At 43.7% G+C, this 12,530-nt stretch overlaps 1 protein-coding gene across 1 annotated transcript in view; it reads right to left on the bottom strand.

Annotated features, from left to right (window-relative positions):
- The window catches only part of DNM1L (dynamin 1 like), a 1,168,830-nt gene that overhangs the window by 758,409 nt on the left and 397,891 nt on the right, over window positions 1-12,530 (bottom strand). The window lies entirely within an intron of this gene.

The raw sequence follows: 12,530 nt of genomic DNA on the forward strand, positions 1-12,530 counted from the left end.
GAAAGGAACTCCAATACTGATGAGATTGGAGCTGTGTAAGGGTCAATCTTTTTGGCATGTACCCAGATGGAAAACCTCTTCCATTTGCTGTAATAAATCTTCCTGGTCAATGGCTTATGAGAGGAAGATAGAATATGAACCACGTCCGGCGAAAATTGGTCAAGCCTAACTAATGATGGAAGTGGAGTAGCCAAGCTGTCAACCGGAGGGTCCAAAGAGAGGGATGGAGCTGCCCTGACATGTGAGTCAGTAAGTCTGGTAGTGGGTCCAGAATCCAAGGAGCATCCATGAGATAGGGATGGAGAAAGGGGAACCAAATTTGACGAGGCCAGTGTAGAGCAATCAGAATTATTTTGCTTCTCAAGGATTGTGCTTTCTGAATAACCTTTGACAGCAAGGGAACCGGAGGGAAGGCATACAGTAGACCAGAGGGCCAATCGTGGACTAGAGCGTCCCTGGGTGACTCCCCCTGAGGGGGGGATAAGGGTGAAGTACCTGCTGCATTTGGCATTGAGGGGGCTGGCAAAAAGGTCGCAGCAAGGATGACCCCACCTGCGGAAAATCTGCTCCGCAACTTGACAGTTCAGGACTTCCCCGGAATGTGCCTTGCTACCAGAAAACATTGGGAAGACACTGCCCACTGCCACACTCGCATGGCCTCTTTGCAAAGGGGATACGACTTGGTTCCTCCCTGTTTGATCAGATACCACACCACCGACATATTGTCTGAGTGGATTGCAATAGTCCCAAGAGGAAGAAAGTTCTGAAGTGCTTGCAACGCTAGTAGCACTGCTCTCATCTCCAGGACATTGATATGCAGATGCATCTTGTGCTCTTGCCACGTGCCTTGGACTGTCCTGCCTAGATAATGCCCACCCCACCCCATCTGGGAGGCATCTGTGGTCACCGTGACAACTGGAGGCGACGGAATGAAGGGCTTTCCCGCACTGAGGTTGTCGGTGTGAAGCCACCAAATGAGATTCTGTTTGCACCTGTCTGTGAGTAGAATAGCATGAGAAAGTGGAAGACATTGAAGCGACCACTGGGCGAAGAGTAGCCATTGAAGGAGCCTCATATGTAACCTTGCCAGGGGGACTAACATAATCATAGCAGCCATAGTCACCAATAATTGGAGGACCAATCTTGCCTTCACTCTTCTCAGAGGGAGCAAGGCATAAACCTGTTGTTGTAGGACTCTGATTTTTCCTGTTGTAGAAATGCCCGCATGAGAACGGTGTCTAATTCGGTGCCTATAAAAGTGACATGCTGCAAGGGCAATAAGGCAGATTTTTCCCAGTTCAAGGTGATGCCCAACAGTTGATATAGGTTGATAGTAGTGTCTCTGGTCTGAAGTAGCAGATGCCTGGTGGTGGCAGTAAGGAGCCAGTCATCTAGGTATGGAAACACTTGGAATCCCTGACGTCTCAAGTGAGCAGTCGCCACTGCCATGCATTTGGTAAACACCGTGGGGGTTGTGGTGAGACCAAAGGGCAGGGCTCAAAACTGAAAGTGACTGGCTCCCAGCCGGAAGCATAGGTGACTTCTGGATGCCCTGCCCATCTTTATGTGGTGGTAAGCATCCTTGAGGTCTATGGAGCACATCCACACTTCTTTTCCCAACAATGGGAAAATAGACTGCATTGTGACCATTCGGAACTTGGACTTTTGCACATGGGTGCTCAATCGGCTGTGATCCAAAATGGGTCTCAGGTCCCCTGTCCTTTTTGGCACCAAAAAGAATCTGGAGTAAGTCCCTAATCTGATCTGGTCTGAGGGGACATGTTGGATGGCTCCTTTTTCTAGCAGCTTTGAAACTTCTGAAGCTACGGAATCCCTTTGACTGGGTGGAACATCCGGGATTTTCTTGACTGGAGGGGGATTTGACGAGAAGGGAATGACATATCCTCCGAAAATTATTCGTAGAACCCATTGGTCCTGGGCGATATCTTGCCAGGCCTCTGGGTATAATGAGATTCGACCCCCGACTGGCTCTGGAAATGCACAGTCGGGCCTCCCATCAGGAGCGGTGGTAGGGAGAACCACGAAAGGAATCGCGGTCTCCCAAGTTGCGAGTGCCTCCTCTGCCCCTAGGGCGGCGTCTACCTGAATAACCACCCCCTCTCCTGCCTCTGGAGGAGGCTCACTTTGTGCACCGGGAAAAAAACCTCTGTGATTTCTTGAACCACATCTTTCTACCCCTCTGGGCCTTGGGATAAGGCCTAGAGGGAAGGGAAAAATGGGCTCCTACGGCAGACAGAGTTTTACCCTCTTGCTCGCACCTAGTGAGAGTGTCCTTCACCTTGATTCCGAACAAAGAGGAACCATCAAATGGGGCGTCGCTGAATGTAGACTTGAAGGGCTCCGCAAAATGACAAAGGTGCATCCAGGCATGTCTCCTAAGAGTGACTCCTGAACTTGCTGCCCTACTCGCTCCCTCGGCTGCGTGGGAGCTCAGCCTCATGGAGGAGTTCGCAATAGAATTGAGGGTAGACATCTGAGCGTTGACCTTCTGAGCCTCCGCCTCAGAAATGTTACCCGTTAGAGCATCTCCAAGCTCCTTTAGGAGCTCTGTCTGGAGCCGTGTAAAGTGTGATAAGTAATTCAGTGACCGCAAAGTAAAGGCCACTGAAGAAAATGTACACTTCCCGTACCGGTCCATAGTCCTAGACTCCTTGTTAGGGGGATGGACGGTGGAAGAAGTCTCAGCTAATTCCTTCTGGGTGGCCGCTGCCACCACCATGGCATCCACAGAGACTCCCTTGGATAGAAATTCCTTATTAGAAGGGGCAGACAAAAATTTATTGGGTCTCCTGGGGACTGGTTCCACAGAGTCAGGGGTTTCCCACAACCTTCGACAAACCAGATCCAGAAGCTTGTTGAAGGGTGGAGACACCCAGGAGGCGGAGGGCTAAGCACCAATGGCCTTCAGGAACACTGACTCCTCTTCGGAGGGGGCTTTGGATGGCCAGTCACCTCTTTGCTTCAAAATCTCTAGGATGTCAGAGAAAGAAACATCCTCAGAGGATGACTTAGAGGACCCTTCCGATTCCTTGAGGTCAGTGTCTGACGTGAGAGACTCATCTTGGGAATCTATGTGCTTCCTCTTGCACGTTCTCTTTCTGGGTGGCTCCTCAGGCAAAAACTCTGAGGGGCCCTCAGAAATAAGAAGACCACTCGTGGGGGTACCCTGAGGCCTTGGGGCTCCGCTATCAAGAGACAGAGGGCGATCAGAGACCTGCACCACTGCTGTAGGGGACAGAGTGACCGAACCGTATGATGCCGCTGACGACCTGGCCAGCACGCTCCGCATGGCCTCGAAAGCTGGTCCTCCCGGGTCAGAAGATCGACCAGCCTCTGAAGCTGAGACAGGAGTCAGCCTTCCCCACGCCCAAGCACCGAGAGGGCGGCTAGGAGCCGAGAGATGCCCCGAAGCCAATCCCTTGGATCCGACCAATGAATCCAGAGTCCTGAACCCTGTGGATGGCACCGACGGGGTCGGAGCGGATGTCGGAACAGATAAGCCAGGAGGGCTGTCGGAACCGACCTAGGGACATCACACGGAGCCGAGCACTGCGGCTCCGAAAGCTGTGATGCGCTCGGAGGAGGAAATATCGATGTAGGTTGAGGGACCTGCTCCGGAGCTGACTGGGTCGGAGCTGAAAACTATTTTGCCAGTACCGGTGACTGAAGAAGTCTCTGCACCACTCTATCGATGTCCACATCCGATAAGGTCCTGGAGGATTTGGAGGACAGGAAAGGAGATCAAGACCTCCTCTCTGAAGGAGACCTGCGAGGAGGAGATACCGGCCTAATGCTAGCTGACTGGCTCCGAACAAGCTCCAAGAAAATTGGAGCTGAAGCAGGTTCCATAACCACTGACACTTCCTGTGGCCCAGAGGACAATGGAGCCGAGGATGTCGTTGAAGATTTTGCTGTTTTCTCCGGCGGCTCCGAAGATACTGATGGAGCCGGGGATCGCTTTTTAGCCTTGGAAGATTTAGCTTTTGATGGAGAAGCCTTTAAGCTGGAAGCACTCTCCAAACCCTCCTCGAAGGAGGGTTTCAGAAGTCCCTTCAAAATCAATTTGTTCTTCCTTTCCTGAAGAACATGCGGGCTAAAGGCATGACATAAAATACACTATTCCTGGAGGTGAATCGCTCCCAGACAGTACACACAAACAGAGTCATTCAGTGATGGACATCTTATAACTACACTTGGAGCACTTCTTAAAGCCCGAGGGCTTATGCTCCTTAGTATTTTTAGACATATTTACCACAAACACCAAGTAACTAACTCAAAACTAGACCAACGGTCAAGCAGCCACAAGCGCGGGAACAGGACAAACAAAAGTACACCACAAAGACCTCTAACTAAAACGGCCCTTAGACACAAGTACAAGGGGGAGGACTAATTCCTCTAATTTAAACGGTTTTAGCCCAAGGGAAAAAGTTAGCACACAAGGTAAGCAAGGAGACAGACTAGGTCCTCTAACTGAAAACGGGCCTAACCCATTGGAAACAGCTAGTGAGATACCACAAGAAGACGCTATAAGAGAAAACAACTTTTCCACAACACAGTCAAGAAACACACACAAATAGCTATGAAATTAGCTTTTTTTTTTTTTTTTGCAAAAAACTTCTCTGTTATAAAGAAGAAAAAGTACTTGGCCACAGCCAAGAGCGAGACCACATCCGAGTTACACGAGCGGCAAACGAGATCTGGGGATAGAAAACAGTGCAGCATGGGATACCATCTTAGCCCAGCCAATAGAAAGACTTCGGGCTAAAGTATGGCCGAGTTGAAGCCGACATTCGGCTCCGAACCCACGGGTAAGAATGTAGGCGAGATCGGACTACATAACCTTAAAAGTTTTAAATGAAATCCAAGTAATCATTGTAGAAGTAAAGCAGTACGCACATTACAGTGTTTATGGTAAATGGGGTGAAATAGCCAAGTAATGGGACATTGGAATGGCTTCAGGGGAGAGGACTGTGTATGGGGGGCCCATTCGATGATTTTGTGAGTGGGGAAGGGCACAAACTCAAAGACATCCCCGGGCGGCACAAACTCAAGGCACACCACTGATCAGTAGGCCATGGAGAATGACTTTTGGAGGTGCTAGCAAACTATAATATTCTTTTGCTAAGACTAGAATATTGCATATCATTAAATGCCCTACTTTTACCACAAAACCCATATATACTGCAAGTCACCAAAAACAAAATTCTAACGTTCATCATCTTCTCCATTCCCAGTGAACATCATTGCTACACATTTAAAAAAAAATGGTTACCATTTACTATAGGGTCTGGGCTGGGGCCATATTTTGGTTGTCTGTTCTTCAGTTTGCGTTTGAAAGTTGGTATCCCACAATCCCATTGGAGTGGGTGGGGTTATATAATTATGTATGCAAATGTTATGTTAATCAGCATACAGATTTGTATCTGTTTCATGGGCCTCTGTCCAGATTTTTGATGTTTCCAGGTTGAGAGGTATGCATGTATGGGAAGTCTATTCCAGAGCATGGGCAGTCTCTGGGTTATGAACCTGTCCCCTCCAGCATGTTCTGTTGATTGTGGTAATGAGGCTGAGGTCTATGGAGCGTGTGGTGTGGAGGGACTGGGATTTCTTTAGATGTAGCATTTCTAACAAACCTGGGTCAGACATGGCTTTGTAGTCAAGCAAAGATCATCTCTTAGTAGACGATATGAGACAGAGAATAGCTGGAGTTTTTTGAGTATGTCCATGTAGGACATGTGTTTAAGGCCTAGTATCCTCTTTGTGAGGTACTTTTGTGGCCTTTCCAGCTGTTGCATGTGTCTAGTGAGGTTCATGCCAAATGGGGCATTATACTCGATGACTGGCCTAATGAGGGAACAGTAGAGAGATAATAACCTCTTTCTTCCTGGATGCAAAACTCTTGGTAATGAGATGTGCCACACAGAAGGACTTTCTGACCACAGTGGCAATGTGGTGGTCGAAGGAGAGGTTGCTGTCAACCTGTGTTCCCAGATCTCTTATAACGCCTTCAGTGTTCAGTGGACTCCCATCAATGTGGTAATTAGTGGAAACAGAGCTTTGACCAAAGGGGATGACCCATGTTTTGGCATTAAACTTAAAGCAATGGTTTTGACACCAGTCATTGGTCTCAGCGAGGCCTTTCTGTAGGATGTCTACATCATTTGGGGAGTTAATAATGGCTCCCAGCTTGCAGTCGTCTGTGAACTTGTTCAGCCAGAGTCCCCCCCCCCCCGTGTTGACATGGACTTCTGAGAAGTAGATGCTAAACAGGAGAGGACCCAGGACCGATCCCTGTGGGACTGCACTTGTGACTGGTCGGCAGTCTGACTTGGAGTCCACTACTTTCACACTGTGGGTTCTATCTGTGAGCCAATTTGCAACCCACCTAGTGATATAGGGTTGATGCCTAGTTTGGTGAATTTATCAATATTTCCTGAGTGGGGAATGGCATCAAAGGCCTTGGCCAGATCAAGGTAAGTTGTATGAACTGCCTTGTCCTCATCCACAGCTCTGGTGACCGACTCAAAGAAGTCAACCAGGTTGAGCAGGCATAATCTACCTTTCAGAAAACCAAATTGAGTGGGATCCAGAGTTTGAAGATTCCTTATATCCTTGTTAATATGATGATGTGCTCCACAGCCTTACATATCAGACTCATCAGGTTAATGAGGCGATAAATCCAGGGGTCTGTAGTTGCTCCCCATTTATGGAGAGGGATGACTGTAGCAGTGCGCCATTTGGTAGGAACAAAGCCTGAGGTGAGGCTGTGATTGAACAGGGCACGGAGATGTGGTGCCAGTTCACTTTGTAGTTCATGTAGACCACATCCAGGGATACTGTCGGGTCCCATGGAAGCTGTATTCTTGGCTTTGGACAATGCAGCTTTAACCTGTGCTGCAGTAATGCTGGGTGCCTGCCATTCCTCCGGTATTTTGATTGGTCCTTTAGCGGGGGAAGAGAGGAATAAAGTTGGCACTGAATCTGTCGGCCAATATGTTGGCTCAGTATAGGAGGTACCATTGTGCAGTAACTCAGAGCAAAAGCAAACCTGAGTATTGAGGCCGAGATTCTTGATATAACTACAGAAGGCTTTGTGGTTGTTTTTAGTGTCTGCCGCAATTCTGCCTTCATAGCTGGCTTTAGAGGTTATAATGAGGAATCTCAACTTTGTTGAGGCTAATAATGGAGTTTTTCCAGTCTTGGGACTTCACCTTTTTCTGTAACAGTTTCTTCCTTCTGTTGTAGAGTTTATTAATGGCAGGGGACCATCAGATTGGCTTCCTTTTCTTGGAGGAGAGCCTATTGATTCTGTTGGGTATGGCTGGCTTGATGCTCCACAGCTAGAGTAAATTCTATCCCTACAAGCCAATATTTTAGGGAACTGAGTACCCAGCCTGACAGCTAGGCATTCTCATTCATCAGAGAATACTTAGCCTAAAGCTTTTCTAATTTGACTAAGAGATACTCCTCTAGATTAAACCTTTGTGACAGCACTCTCCTAAACCCACCTCTGGTGCCTCTGTGAAGACTAAGCCTTGGGCTTTGTTGAATGCATATAGTGGTTCTCCCCTCCTTGCTTTATTTCTGGGTTAAGTAGAGGCATACACCTGCAGGAAGGTTATCAAAAAAAAAATTCTTTCCATTGCTTTCACAACTTGATAAAGTGAGGAAAAACATTTCCCTACTATCCTGTCATCTGCTAAATTGGAAACAAGAGCAATGTGGTATATTACCTTCCCAAACCCAGCTTGTATTCCTATCAGAGTAAAAGGATACTGTTTTCTTATCACAAAGAATGCGTACTACTACTTTGTTAGCAGCAGTTCCTTCTTACATACATACTGCCTCAGTCCAACAGTCCTTGTAGTTGCCTGCAATAAGACAACGCTCTTAATTAGATTGCCAAATGCACAGTAATAGAATGCAGTTTCACCCATTCTAGTACATAATTTATCACACTGTAGAGAAATAACCTTATTAGTAACTTTCTTTTCAGAGGTTATAGTCTTTCTTCATTGACGTAACAGAGCACCATTATTACTCTCAAATATCAGTTTAATGACATCTTGTTTCAGTGCTACTATACAGTGAGATTTGACCTTAACCCTTAGAAGGGTGCATAACAACTGTTAAGTACCCTTATGCTGATAACATTGTATCTGGCATTATAGTAGTACTTAACCAAGGTGTTATTCAACTGGCATTTGAGTGTAAATAACAGCACTAGCAGAACATGAAATAGTTAATTTCAGCTCTGTTTCCGTCTCAAGTCCAGGCTAAAAACGTATTTGGGAACCAGCTGCTTCCCTTACACAGGAAATATGTAAAGACGTGCAGATGGTCCCATCTGCATTACCAGCTTTCAAAGCTGGCACAACACCCCTCCCCCCTTTTTTTAATCTAATGTTTCTGTAACTAATAGTACACGGAGAGGACAAATCTCCAGCACTAGAAACAATGAAAATAGGAAGTCCGATCATAATTTTAAAATGCATGTTCTCGCCACGGATGCCAAGATTCACCTGTAGAGCTTCACTCTTAAGGTAGATTTCTTGGCATCCATGTCTCAAACACATAATAAGCCAGCTAGAATCAGCAACCCGATCATAACCCTCTATACTGTAGTTAGTACAACATTTAGCTTGGCAACCTTTTATCTCATGTAAAACAAGGTATGTCTACAGCTGATACTTTTTATTTGTTACAAACATTTTGACACAGGTTGTACTACATGTCTGGACTGTTTTTTGACATTATAGTTTTCTATTAGCACAACAAAACTTTCAGAGGCTTTATAGTCAGTTTGACACAGCCATTTTTAAAAGCAATACTTAAAGTGCTCTTCTTGGGTAAGTTATTTCAATGGTAACACTGTTCTGCCAGGTAGTGTGTGATGCATGGGGGTGCATCACTGTCTCTGTCCTGCATCCTGATAGTGCATATGATTCTCATAATTGGCAAACTACTTCACTCTATGGCCTCTTCCTCAATGATAAGATGCCCAGTGGTCATCTTGTAGGTAAACAGAAACTTTAAGCTGTTTACTGAATAGTTTTGTGTAGTGTTTTGCAAGCAAATTATCTTGTGGGTTTTCTAATGCATGCCTGGGGTAATTTTCAACTTCTACCTTCTTCTACAGTGTCAGGCAATTTTGTAGTACTATTTTTAGAAGGACAGGAAGGGTTATGTAGTGACATACTTATTATATTGGCACAAACAGGCAGTCACAAGCTAAATAAATCCAACTGGAAAAAATCCAAATGGCAGGTGCGTAATTCGTCAAACCTGAAGATTCACCACTCTGAAATAGTTCTTTCAACACCACCAGACCGAAGTAGCAGTTTCAAACAGAAAAAGCAGCACAGGTAAAAACAGCTGCTTACCTCCGTCTAACAATAGCTTGTAACAAAGTTCCAAAATCAAGGACGACCAAGCGTTAGGCGGAATAAACTTTAATTAACATAAAAAGGCGAGCGCTTTCAACTATAGTCTTCCTCAGGCCATTGAAAATGCTATGCAAACAGGGTACATAAATACACTTTCCATTTGAAAAAATGATGTCATTTTCTGTTAAGGAATAGTTTAAATAAAATAAAGTGGTAGCGCTGAAATTTTAAATGCCTATTGCATACAAAATACGTACATGCAAAACTATTAAAAGTACTAAAAACAAATAAAAATAAAAATAAAAATAGGAAAATCCTGTATATTAAACTTTTAAAAAATGTAATGTCATGGTAAAAAAGTTTATGGAATGCTTATTCAAATGTTATCAACAAGCACTGCATGCTGCATCCCATCTTACTCATGCATCTAAAACACATTTGTTTAGTTATATAAAAAATCAACCATAAAAATTTTGCCATAAGAAATTTTGCCATAAGAAATTTTGCCATAAGAAATTTTAGGGGCGTTGTCATTTACAACTCAAGCTGCATAACTAAATAGACTGTCCATAAATGAATAATAACCGGATAGTGTACCTATATAAATAATGTAATCTTAAACAAATCTAGCAAGAATGATGTGCCGCTACCCATAGAGCTCATGTTCCTAAACAAACACAATGAATTATATAGATAATATACAAAACATATACTGGATTCTGCAGGAGTACTACGGGGGGGGGATGTGTACAGATGTCAAGAATGTATCCACAAACAAGTCCATAAGCATATCACTGCAAAAATAATCAATGGCTTGTTGATAACATTTGAATAAGCATTCCATACACTTTTTTACCATGGCATTACATTTTTAAAAGTTTAATATACAGGATTTTCCCATTTTTATTTTTATTTGTTTTTAGTACTTTTAATAGTTTTGCATGTACGTATTTTGTACGCAATAGGCATTTAAAATTTCAGCGCTACCACTTTATTTTATTTAAACTATTCCTTAACAGGAAATGACATCATTTTTTCAAATGGAAAGTGTATTTATGTACCCTGTTTGCATAGCATTTTCAATGGCCTGAGGAAGACTACTGTTGAAAGCGCTCGCCTTTTTATGTTAATTAAAGTTTATTCCGCCTAACGCTTGGTCGTCCTTGATTTTGGAACTTTGTTACAAGCCATTGTTAGACGGAGGTAAGCAGCTGTTTTTACCTGTGCTGCTTTTTCTGTTTGAAACTGCTACTTCGGTCTGGTGGTGTTGAAAGAACTATTTCAGAGTTTAAAAGTTTTAAAGTTTACTCCGCCTAACGCTTAGTTGTCCTTGATTTTGGAACTTTGTTACAAGCTATTGTTAGACGGAGGTAAGCAGCTGTTTTTACCTTTGCTGCTTTTTCTGTTTGAAACTGCTACTTCGGTCTGGTTGTGTTGAAAGAACTATTTCAGAGTGGTGAATCTTCAGGTTTGAAGAATTACGCACCTGCCATTTGGATTTTTTCCAGTTGGATTTAATTAGCCGAGTAACGTACTTGTTGTGACTGCCTGTTTGTGCCTTCCACTTTTTACTTTTATTTATTACTTCTCTTCTTGGGAAGGTACAGTGGTGCACCTTTTTTCTATATATTTTGAATTTTTATTTGTTTTGCACCAATGGCAGAAACTAATCAGAACATTGTGTCTATTGAATTACCGTATAAACCAGAGGTCCAAAGCAGTAGCAGGAATCGGTTTATAAATGCAGTCATGGGAGATTTGAACCCTTTATCCTCCTATGTAGTTTCTGAGAAACAGAATGAAAATGGTATTTTACAAAAAGAACACCAAGGTTTGACTGTGCTGTTACAGGAAATGGAATCTGACTTTTTTAAGCTAAAACGTCTCCAAATGCAACGACAGCATTTTGATGTATGCATAAGCCGTAGGATTATCCCAAGAGGTCTGCGCATACTAAAAATGCCTACAACAGGTACTGTTTATCCTGACCTTCTGTATTTATGGCAACAGATTAATTTATATACTAGTATTAAGTACATGGAGTTGCTTAATGCCTATTTTTTACCACAAGAGACAGCCTTGAGAGAACGGATACAAAAGCAACAGTTACAGTTATATGATGTATACCCTGACCATGTATTGAATGTTCCAATAGAAAGACTGTTGGACAGTGTGTATATCTATGAGAAAAAACTCCTACAACAAAAACAGGATAAAATTAAAAGGGGCACAGACGATTTTAGAATGGGCAATGTCTTCACTTGGCCCAAAGCAGATTATGCCATCAGAAATCAAAAGGGGACTTTGCATGACAGTATTAATAAAACTAAAGAGGCACCTAAGGTTATCAACAGCAATGTAGGTGCAACAGCTAATGTTCAGAGTGTGAGAATTAGGAATGCAGTGGTAACAACAGCCTTAGTACATAAGGATGGTAGTAATGAGAATTGTTTATCACCTGCTAGTAATTTACATAATATATCAGTATTTGAGGATGCTAATACTAGGGTTGATATTTGTGAACATGTTGATACACCTAGTGAGAATACGCCTTTGGATGCATGTATAGCCAATAGTAGTAAAGTCAAAGAACTGAAAGAAGTGAGCACTACATCTGGGGGTAACCCCTCTGCCCCTTTCCCTATTGCAGTTCAATGGAGGGGGGGAGGGGGGAAGGACCGCTCCCTAAGCAGGGGACGGCAGAAGAAAAGGCAAGCAGACTCAAATCATATAGGCCCAACCCTGAAGAAAATGTGGCAGGGAGGGAGAGATCCTTGATATGGAATATCTCCAAGAGGAACCTAACTCAGGATGAATGTAGCATCTTAGAGAAGGGCTTAACATTTATCCCTTCCTATAAAAGTAATATAACAGATAACATCACTGACTTAAAACTTTTTACATGGAATTTACAATTAAAATTAGATTTTGGCAATGCTACGACCAGTGAACATGGGTTTAGGAAGCCCAGCACATTTATTCCTAACCAGCATCTCCTAATTGATGCTTTCTCCAAATTGGTAGAGCAAGAACTTTACCAAAATGAACTTTTAAATAAACGAAGAAATTGGCATGGTAATCTCAGTCCAGCACACAGAAGAGCACTCAAAACCCTAAAAAGTG

The sequence above is a fragment of the Protopterus annectens genome, chromosome 11.part0 (assembly GCF_019279795.1).
Source record: "Protopterus annectens isolate FY-2018-M chromosome 11.part0, PAN1.0, whole genome shotgun sequence".
Classification (NCBI taxonomy): Eukaryota; Metazoa; Chordata; order Ceratodontiformes; family Protopteridae; genus Protopterus; species Protopterus annectens.